We start from the raw sequence: 11,490 nt of genomic DNA, 5'->3' as shown, positions 1-11,490 counted from the left end.
TTTCATAACTTCACTTTTCTTTACCGCCGAGTAGAACTCCATTGTATAAATGTGCCATATCTTCATTATCCACTCATCAGTTGAGGGACATCTAGGCTGGTTCCATTTTCCAGCTATTATAAATTGAGCAGCAATAAACATGGTTGAGCATGTACTTCTAAGGAAATGAGATGAGTCCTTAGGACATATGCCTAGGACTACTTTAGCTGGGTCATATGGCAGATCTATTTTTAGCTGACTTAGGAACCTCCACACTGGACCAGATTGCATTCCCACCAACAGTGTAGAAGGTTTCCACTTTTTCCACATCCCTGCCAGCATTTATGATCATTTGTTTTCATGATGGTAGCCAATCTGACAGGAGTGAGATGGAATCTCAACATTGTTTTAATCTGCATTTCCCTGATGATTAGGGATGTAGAACATTTTTTTAGATGCTTATACACCCTTCGCATTTCATCTTTTGAGAACACTCTATTTAGCTCCATAGCCCATTTTTTAATTGGGTTGTTTGATTTCTTATTATTTAATTTTATGAGTTCTTTGTATATCTTAGCTATTAATCCTTTATCAGATATATACCTGGCAAGGGTTTTTTCCCATTCTGTAGGTCACCTCTTTGCTTTATTCACAGTGTCCTTTGCAGTACAAAATCTTTGTAATTTCATGAAGTCCTAGCAGTTACTCTGTGGTTTTATTGCCTGTGCAATTTGTGTTATATTCAGAAAGTCTTTGCCAAGACCAATATGTTGAAGGGTTTCCCCTACTTTTTCCTCTAGCACTTTCAGAGTTTCCAGTCTGATGTTAAGGTCTTTAATCCATTTGGATTTAATTCTTGTGCATGGAGAGAGAGAAGAATCTATTTTCATCCTTCTACAGATACATATCCAGTTTTCTCAGCACCATTTGCTGAGGAGACTATCTTTTCTCCAATGAGTATTTTGGCATTTTTATTGAATATCAGGTGGACTTATGTCTGGGTCCTCTATTCTGTTCCATTGATCTACATGTCTTCTTTTGTGCCAGTAGCATGCTGTTTTTGTTACTATGGCTCTGTAGTATAGGTTAAAATCAGTGGTGGTGATACCACCAGCCTTATTTTTATTGCTCAGTATTATTTTAGATATTCGAGGGTATTTTTTTTTGTGATTCCAAATGAATTTTTGGATTGTTTTTTTTTCTATTTCTGTGAAGAATGCCATTGGAATTTTGATGGGGATTGCATTAAATGTGTAGATTGCTTTTGGAAAGACTACCATTTTCACAATATTGATTCTTCTGATCCAGAAACAAGGGATGCTTTTCCATTTCCTAGTGTCTTCTGCAATTTGTTGCTTGAGTGTTTTAAAGTTTCCACGGTGGACATCCTTCACTTCCATGGTTAGGTATATTACAAGGTACTTTATTTATTTATTTATTTTTGATGCAATTGTGAATGGGATTAATTGTCTGATTTCATCCTCTGTCTATTGTTAGCATATAGGAAGGCTACTGATTTCTGTGTATTTATTTTGTATCCTGCTACATGGCTGTAGGTTTTGATCAGCTCTCACAGTTTGCTGGTAGAGTCTTTAGGGTCTGTGGTGGTTTGATTCAGGTGTCCCCCATAAACTTAGGTGTTCTGAATGCTAGGTTCCCAGCTGATGGATATTTGGGAATTAATGCTTCCTGGAGGGAGTGTATTGTTGGGGGCGGGCTTATGGGTATTAAAGCCAGTTTCCCCTTGCCAGTGTTTGGCACACCCTCCTGTTGCTGTGGTCCACCTTCTGTTGGCCAGGGGGTGATGTCCACCCTTTGCTCATGACATCATTTTCCCCTGCCATCGTGGAGCTTCCCCTCAAGCCTGTAAGCCAAAATAAATCTCTTTTTCCCAGAAGCTACTCTTGGTTGGGTGATTTCTACCAGCAATGCAAACCCGGACTGCAACATGGTCCTTTATATATAGAATCATATCATCTGCAAATAATGGTAACTTGATCTCTTCCTTTCCAATTTGTATCCCTTTTATGTGCCTCTCTTGCCTTACTGCTATGGCTAAGACTTCCAGTACTATATTAAATAAAAGTGGGAACAATGAACACCCTTGTTGTGTTCCTGATTTTAGTGGAAAAGCTTCCAGTTTTCCCCCATTTAGTATTATGTTGGCTGTGGGCTTGTCATAAATAGCCTTTATTATATTGAGATATGTTCCTTCTATTCCCAGTCTCTGTAGGACTTTTATAATGAAGGGATTTTGGATTTTCTCAAATCCTTTTTCTGTGCCTAAAGAGATGATCATGAGATTTTTGTCCTTCAACCCTTTTATATAATGTATTACACTTATCGATTTGCATATGTTGAACCATCCCTGCATCTCTGGGATAAAGCCTGCTTGTTTGGGATGAGTGATCTTTTTGATATACTCTTGTATTCTGTTTGCCATTATATTTTTTTAAATTTTTATTTATTTATTTAGAGTGACAGGCAGAGAGAGAAAGAGGCAGAGAGAGAGAGAGAGAGAGAGGGAGAGAGAGAAAATAGGCGTGCCAGGGCCTCCAGCCACTGCAAACTAACTCCAGACGCATGTACCCCCTTGTGCATCTGGCTAATGTAGGTTCTGGAGAATCGAGCCTTGAACCAGGGTCCTTAGGCTTCACAGGTAAGTGCTTACCCACTAAATTATCTCTCCAGCCCTGTTTGCCAATATTTTGTTGAGAATTTTTACATCCATGTTCATGAGGGAGATTGGTTTGTAATTTTCCATTTTTGTTCTATCTTTGCCTGGTTTTGGTATCAGGGTGATGCTGGCTTCATACAAGGAGTTTGGTAGGATTCCTTCTTTTTCTATTTTATGGAAAAGCTTAAGAAGCAATGGTGTTAGTTCTTCCCTGAAGGTCTGGTAAAATTCACCAGTGAATCCACTTGGGCCTGGAATTTTTTTACTTGGGAGATTATTGATAACTGCTTGGATCTCCATACTTGTTATAGGTCTATTTAAGTGATTAATCTCATTTTGATTTAATTTAGGCAGGTCATATAAATCAAGGAAATCATCCATTTCTTTCAGATTTTCAAACTTAGTGGAGTATGTGTTCTTATAGTATGTCCCTATGATTTTTTGAATTTCTGTGGTATCTGTTTTGATGTTACCTTTTTCATCTCTAATTTTATTAATTTGTGTCTCTTCTCTTTCTTTTGGTCAGATTTGCTAAGGCTTTATCAATCTTGTTTATCCTTTCAAAGAACCAACTCTTTGTTTCATTGATTCTTTGGGTTGCTTTTTTGGTTTCAATTTTTTTTTAAATTTCTGCCCTAATCTTTATTATTTCTTCCTGTCTACTGAATTTTGGTTTGCCTTGTTCTTCTTTTTCCAAGGCTTTAAGGTAAAGCATTAAGTTCTTTACTTGTGACCTTTCTAATTTCTTAATATAGGCACTTAAAGCTATAAATTTACCTCTTAGAACTGCCTTCATTGGGTCCCAGAGATTTTGGTATGTTGTGTTCTCATTATCATTTGATTCTATAAAGTTTTTGATTTTCTTCTTAATTTCTTCATTGACCCATTCATCATTTAGTAGTGTATTGTTTAGTTTCCATGAATTTGTGTATGCTCTATAGCCTTTCTTGCTATTGATTTGTAGTTTGATTCCATTGTAGTCAGATAGAATGTAAGGAATTATTTCAATTTTCTGTATTTGTTAAGATTTGCTTTGTGTCCTAATAGATGGTCTATTTTAGAGAATGTTCCATGTGCTGCTGAAAAGAATGCATATTCTACTGCATTTGGATGATATATATATATATGTGCGTGTGTATGTATATATAATTTATAAATACATGTTATATAATATATAATAATAATATAATATATATTATATAATATAATAAATATATAATACATATAATATATTATAAATATATATATGTTATATATATTATATATGTTATACATATATGTTATATATTTGGGTGAAATAGATATATGTTATATATGTTAGGTATATATATGTTAGGTCTGTTTTTTCTATGACCTCATTTAGTCCACATGCCTCTCTGGTTATTGCATTGCAGGATGACCTGTCAATTGATGAGAGTGGGGTGTTAAAGTACCCCATTACCATTGTGTTTGGTTTTATCTGTGACCTTAGTTCTAATAGCATTTATTTGATGAATTTGGGGGCCCCCATGTTAGGTGCATATATGTTTAGGATTGTAATGTCCTCCTGTTGGAGTGTGCCCTTAATCAATATAAAGTGAACTTCCTTATCTTTCTTAAGTAATTTTGGACTGACGTCTACCTTGTCCAATATTAAGATACCAACCCCTGCTTGTTTTCTAGGTCCATTTGGTTGAAACTCCATTTTTCAACCTTTCACCCTAAGATAGTGGCCATCCTTTGTAGAAAGATGGGTTTCTTGGAGGCAACAAGTTGGAGCATCCTGCTTTTTAACCCAGTCTGCAAACCTATGTCTTTTGGTTGGTGCATTGAGGCTGTTGATATTAAAAGATATTATTGAAAGGATTGTATTTATTTTTGCCATTTTTTTGTAGTTCTTCCAGTTTTACTGTCGCTCTCTTATGTTAACTACTATTTGAGTATTCTTTGTTTTATCCCGGTTCCTTATATGTGTGCTTTTCTTTTTCTTCAGCATGGAGTATTCTTTCAAGTATTTTCTGTATATCTGCTTTTTTTTTTTTTGTTTTGTTTTTGTTTTTTTCAAGGTAGGGTCTCGCTCTGGTCCAGGCTGACCTGGAATTAACTCTGTCATCTCAGGGTAGCCTTGAACTCATGGCAATCCTCCTACCTCTGCCTCCCGAGTGCTGGGATTAAAGGCATGCGCCACCACGCCCGGCTCTGTATATCTTCTTTTATCTTCAAATACTCCTTTAGTCTGATTTTTTTGTGTGCGTGTGTGGAATTTCCTTATTTTTCCATCTATTTGAATGGATAGCTTTGCAGGATAAAATAACCTTGCTTGACCTTTGTTATCTTTCAGAACTTGGAATACATCACTCCACTCCCTTCTGGCTTTTAAAGTTTGTGTTGAATAATCTGATGTAATCCTGATAGGCTTGCCTTTGTAGGTATCCTGATTTTTCTCTCTGGCTGCTTTCAATATTTATTCCTTGGTTTGTGTTTTTGGTAGTTTGATTGTAATATGGTGAGGAGAGGTTCTTTCCAGGTTTTGTCTGGCTGGTGTTCTAAAGGATTCCTGTATCTGCATTGGCACCTCTTTCCCAATTTGGGGGAAGTTTTCTTCTATGATTTTGTTGAAGATGCCTACTATGCCTTTGGAGTGAAATTCTTCTACTATGCCCTGAATTCTTATGTTTGATCTTTTCATAGTGTCCTGAATATCTTGCAATTCCCATTTATACTTTTCTATTAGTTTGTCTTTCTCTCTGTTGGACTGTATTAGATCTACCACCTGGTCTTCTTGTTTAGATATTCTGTCTTCTCCTTCCCCAATTTTACTTGTGAGGTTTTCTACTGAGTTTTTAATTTCATTAACTGTGTTCTTTATTGATAGTAATTCTAACTGGTTTTTCTTTATTATTTATATTTCCTTATTTATGTCTAGTATTGACCTCTTTATTTCATTAAATTGGCATCCTGTGTCTCTTTGCTTCCTTTGATTTCTTCTTTGAACATATTTGTAATCATTCATTGAAATCTTTCTCAGGTATTTCCTCTAACTCGTTCTCACTGGAGGTCTTTTCTGTTGCATTAATACTTTTTGATAGATTTATATTGTCTTTATTTTTGGTGTTTCTTGTGTTACAATGTATATATTTTTGCATCCTGGATTATTTAATGATTGGATTTTCTAGTTAGCTAGGTATTATTAGATATATCAATCAATCTAATGTTATATATCTTCAGGGTAGGGGCTTAAGGCACTAGGTGTGGCTCTCAGGACTCTCAGAGTATCTACAAAAGTGACCCTAGGTGTTGGGTTTGCCTGCTATGAGAGTATTCAAGTAGGCTGAGTGGAACAAAATACTGACAGTTTCTAAAATTTAACTAAACATTGTACACTTTCAATGTAAAACAGCACAAAGTATTTATCCAAGAGTAGGTATTATGATAACCAGATCCTCTGTCCCTCAGGATGTGTGGTGCCCCACCCACACTCTTGACAACAAGGAGGTTAAAATTTCTTGTGTGTTGAGGGTTCCAAGTCAGCTTGTGAACACGTGAGCCCCTTCCCTAATGTATAACAGAAGAGGAAAAAATCCACTATAAATCAAGAAGCAACAAATAACAAGTCCAAAATATAGCTTATTTCGGAATAGCAAACCTGACCATCCATCAGATTTAACACATAATTTATCCTGATATGGAAGGTGCAATTAGCACTTCTGGTTCAGACCTATATACCAGGTTTATTAGGTTGGTACTGACCTGGTGTAATCCCAGTTACCTTTTGGGATGATTTTGGTCTCTGTTATGCTGCACTCCTGCGTGGGTCCCTCTTTGTTGAGCTGTGGGTTCAAGTATTCGGGCCAGTTCGCTGGATCCCTGTTCTTTTCCCAGGAGCTGGGCACTGGTTGTGGGGGAGGGGAGGCTGCCAATGCTGGCTCTAGTTCTCTTGCTGGTTCATGTGATCTTCTACCTTGTGATCTGCTCCTGTGTTATTCACTGCCATTCTCCTTTCTCCTTTCTCATTTCTTGGGTTTTCAAAGAGCTTAGATGTGAGTTGTAAATCCTCTCACCTGGCTTTTCCTGCGGCTCAAGCCGAGCCTGGCAGCTGTGGTCCCACGGACCTTGCACCCCCACTGCTGGAGCTGCTTCTGCCACCCTATGTGAGCTCTGGATCTCTCCTACTTCTCCGCTGCCATTTCAATTTCCTACACACCTCTTTTTAGTAAAAGTGTGTATTTTGCTGGGTTTTCTCTTTTTTGGCTTTTCCCCCCTACGTTGCCTTGGCATTGTTCCTACGCTGCCATTTTAACTGGGAATCCCAGTCACACTTCTTTATTATGATATTATTTAAGTTATTGGATCATTTAAGTCATTGTTTCCTTTATACCCTATTACACTAAATCTTCATAAAAGGGCTATTACACTAAATCTTCATAAAAGTCAAGATTCTAACTTTGTGTTAAACAGCATAGGCATTTCTATCTTTTTTTTAGTGCACTTCTATCTAATGACCTAAACTAATGTCCACATAGACTCCTCTCTCATCGTCTAAGGTGATAGCTGGAACTGAAGAAGGTGTGCGTGGTATTTTCTCTTTAGTCTAACTTCCCAAATACCAAATACTGTAAGCATGCCTTGACAAGATTTGAACTGCTAGAAAAAACCTAGAATAACCTTGTTCTGCCTATTTAAAGATAGCCCTGAGCTTGGGTATATGTAAATATGTTAAAGACTAGACTCCTTCTACAGTGTATAATATTGGCCTGTTCTCATTCAAAGGGAAGACCAGCCAAATTTTGTATAGAAATAGACCTCAAATACTTTTAAGCACAGAAAATATATCATTGTGTGCTGGGCATGAGGATGAACACCTGTGATCCAAGCACTCAGGAGGCTGAGGAAATAGGATGATCAGTGTGGGGTCAGCCTGGGCACATAGTGAAACCCTGTTTCAAAGAAAATAAAAGACAATGACAACAATAACAACAACAAAGTGATTTTGTATGACTTCAAATGTCTGGATGAGAATTTAAAAATCCAGAGCTCTATGCTCTAGACAGGTATGATACTCAAGCAATCAGAAAGGGATGGCCACCATTTAAGCAGAATAGATCTCAAGTAATCAGAATAGCTTACAGTCCTTGTACCACATCAGGCTGTTCCAGCTACATGCCAGCCTTGACCATGGAACATGATAAAAATGAGATAGTGTAAGATAAAATAAGAGCAAAGAGTATAATATTCTCTCCTAATAAATTAATGTATCTTTTTCTTGCATGGTAGAAGGAATATGAACTGGGAATGAGACAGCTTTATATTAAAATTCTGGTATTAGCTGTTATTCATTTAGAAAAGTAATACCTTCCCTGCCCTAGCCTTGCTATGAGGATTTGTGATGACTCGTCTGTATAGTGTAAACATGTAACATCATGGATAAACTTAGTAGAAGATGACTGTTATTTCTTTATTTTTATTTTTATTTATTTGCAAGAAGAGAGAGAGAATGAGCATGCCAGGGCCTCTTGCCATGGTAAAAAAAAAAAAAACAACTCTAGACACATGTGCCACTTTGTGCAACTGGCTTTATGTGGTTACTGGGGAATCAAACTCAGACCATCAGACTTTGTAAGGAAGTGCCTTAACTTTTGGGCCATCTCTCCAGTCCGATGGCTGTTATTTCTATGGAGAAGGTCCCAGGCATATATCCTTTCTTTAGGTTATACTTACTAAATTTCACATTTCTGTCCATTTGTATGATATAGTTATTCTTCTTTGAAGCATTTGATGTAGTTATCTAACATATTACTTGTATTAAACTACCTATCCAAACTCATGTTATAGTTACATGGCATATATTATAAATCCAGAATTTTACTGACTCAATGTAATTTTTCTATATACTGTGAAACATAGTACTGGTTAATTATAATTTGGATTCCTAAAACTTACTTTTTTTACTAACATAAAATGGTTTACAAAGCAATATATTACTGAGATACTGTAATAAATAATGATATTTTATTTCTAGCCTCATGTATTAGCTGTGATTTTTGAAAAGAAGAAAGAATACTAAATCAGGCTGCCAACAGGCCTGTCATGGCTCTGGGAACATTGTGGAAGAGGGGCAGAAAGATTGTAAGAGTCACAAAGTGGATAGGAATACCCTGAGGCATAATTCCCCCCCCACCCCCTAGGGACTGACTGAGGCCTTCGTGATCCCACAGTGAATATAATAAACTCACTAAGCAGAGCCCCAGGTTAATGGGAGCCAGGGCCAAGGGATATAGCCTGTGTGTGTGTGTATAGATTGCTCAGTGGTTAAGGTGGTGTTTGCCTTGCCTGCAAAACCTAACAACCCAAGTTTGATAGAACCTATATAAAGCCACATGCATAAAAGGGGTGCATACATCTGGTGTTCATTTGCAGTGGCTATAGGGCCTGGTGCACCTATTCTCTCTCTTTGCTTGCAAATAAATGAATAATTTTTTTTTAAAAGACAAAGAAGAGATGGGAAAAAAACAGAGAGACTGTTTCAGCAGCATTGATTTTTTTTTTTTTGCTGTTACTATGCAAAGATGCGAAAACAAGAAATATTGCATAAGGATGTTCATGGAGAGACACAAGAGAGATAGGGTTGCACAGTCCAGTCCAGCAGAGAGGTCCTTTGGTTACCAAATTCTGTAATAGAAGAGAACAGAGTGATGCTGATCCAAGAGGATGGGAATTCAGAGTGGGGCAGTGTTTCAGGGACTGGACATGGCAGAATATGGGATGTAGGTTGAATCATGACATCTGAAAGAGCCAGTATAGTAAGGCAAAGCTATTCTGAAGGCCTTGAGTTAGCTGTGATGAACCATGAAGCAGAAGATTCTGGGCAAGAGAGACTTTCAGGATGAAATAGCATGGAAATCTAGAATCTTACATATAAAACACAGGATACTGGTGGTGGGTAGATATTTGGAGGGGGATAGAACTCCATCAGGGAAGATCCATCCAATCATGTTACTATGATTTGCTCATGAAGGGACTGAGGAGGTCACCACAGACAGGAGAAACAAGTGTCAATCCAGGTTTCTAATGGCTGAGTTGATGTAATTGAGAACTGGAGCATTGTCTGACCTGCTGCATTCAGATTATTGGAGTGTTTCACAGAGAGACCACAAGGCCAGTGAGTGGATGATTTTGAGACATAGAATGTTGATGGCAATGGATATGGGTCAGTGGTTACAATGGGTCAGTGGCACATTGGGCAAAAGGTACAAAAAGAGGGGCTGAGCTTAATGAGGAGGGTATTCGTGGGGGAGGAAATCAGGCAGGCCAAAGAGCCCAAATTTCATTGTGTGCCTTTGGTCTGTCTGCTCCTGGGGCTGGTGGTGTTGGATGGTTTCACAGATCCAATGGAGGTATGTCAAGACTCGGGTGTAGACACCAGGTCAGTTAAGCTGTCCACATGGGAAGTCTCTCCAGGAGATGATACCATAGAGTCTGTGGTTGCAGACCAGTGGGACTCCAGAGTCACTCTTGCATGAGTTCTTCCTGCCCTCCTTGGGTGTCAGTATGTAACATGTTGCCAGTGATCTTCCCAGGGTACACCTGAGGAACCCTCCTCAGCTGAGTGCAGTACAGTGTTGGCACACTGCAGGGTTTTGGGGTAACTCACCTGGGGGCTGGTGATGGTACCCCAGCTGGATACCCAGCAGCAAGTACTGGTGGGCAGGCAGTCATCCTCAGAGTGGCAAGGCGCAGATGTGGCCACAAGAGCTGGACAGATGACTCTAATTTCAGAAGCATGATGACATGGTTCAGGTGGTGGGGCTGACCTGGTATTTAGGGTGGAGGACAGAGCCAGACTACTTCCCTGATCTGCTCTCCATTCTCCATGCACCTCAGGGCATGCCTGCTCAGGTAAACCTGTGTTTCATAACAGTATGCTGCTGTGAGTCTTCATTTAGGGTGGACCAGCCCTCCCCCCCCCCACCTCACAGAGGAGCCAACCTCTCACTAGAAGGGCTGCCTGCCTGGGCTGAGAGTAGGGGAGGCAAGTGTAGCTCCTAGGAAGAAAACTACTTGTCCCATTGGTACCATTGAGAATCATGGGATAGTCCCAAGAGATGCCTCCTGACAAGGCCACAGTCAGCCAGGTGATGGCACCAGCCAGGGGCCACATGTCAGCTCAGGACAGGGGCAGAGGGGAGGGGAGGGGAGGGCCTGTGGGGGCCTCTAGCACTTTTCCTTCTGAAATTCAGATATGACCCATCACTCCCTCTCCCAGACACACACCACTATAGATGAAAGGCGAACTCAATGCCAAATATCCTTGAACTTGCATGGGCCTAAGAAACAGTTTAAGTTTAAGCAGCCTTTACGGAGCAGAGTTGGATGGGATGAGGGAGTTCAGGGGAAGATGTGTCTTTTTTTTGAAATAACTTTTGATCTCATTGCTTGTTATATGTCTGTTTAACAGTTTATCTAAGGGCTGGAGAGATGGCTTAGGGGTTAAGACACTTGCCTGCAAAACTAAAGGACCCAGGTTTGATTTCCCAGTACCCACGTAAAGCCAGATGTACAAAGTGGCACATGTGTCAAGGTCATTTGCAGTGGCTGGAGGCCCTGCTGTGCCCAGTCTCTCTGTCTTTCTCCTCTCTATCTCTCTTTTCTTGCAAATAAATAAAATAAAAAAATAGTTTATCTAACTTGGTTTAACTTAGTAAGTTAACTTATTAGCTTAATAAGTCCTATATATCCAGAAATTCATCCATTTCTTTTAGATTGTTCAATTTAGTGGAGTATATGTTTTTAAGGTATGTCCTTATGATTTTCTGAATTTCAATGGTAGCTTGTAATGGTGCCCTTTCACTTCTATT

General features: G+C 38.9%; 1 pseudogene; it reads right to left on the bottom strand.

The window, feature by feature from the left end:
* Nucleotides 1-9,959: 9,959 nt before the first annotated feature.
* LOC101609337 lies at nucleotides 9,960-10,793 on the bottom strand (annotated as a pseudogene).
* Between the last annotated feature and the right edge of the window lie 697 nt (nucleotides 10,794-11,490).

Source organism: Jaculus jaculus, chromosome 4 (assembly GCF_020740685.1).
Source record: "Jaculus jaculus isolate mJacJac1 chromosome 4, mJacJac1.mat.Y.cur, whole genome shotgun sequence".
Lineage (NCBI taxonomy): Eukaryota > Metazoa > Chordata > Mammalia > Rodentia > Dipodidae > Jaculus > Jaculus jaculus.
Note: the sequence above shows the minus strand (reverse complement) of the source record. Positions and strands in the feature narration are given on the sequence as shown.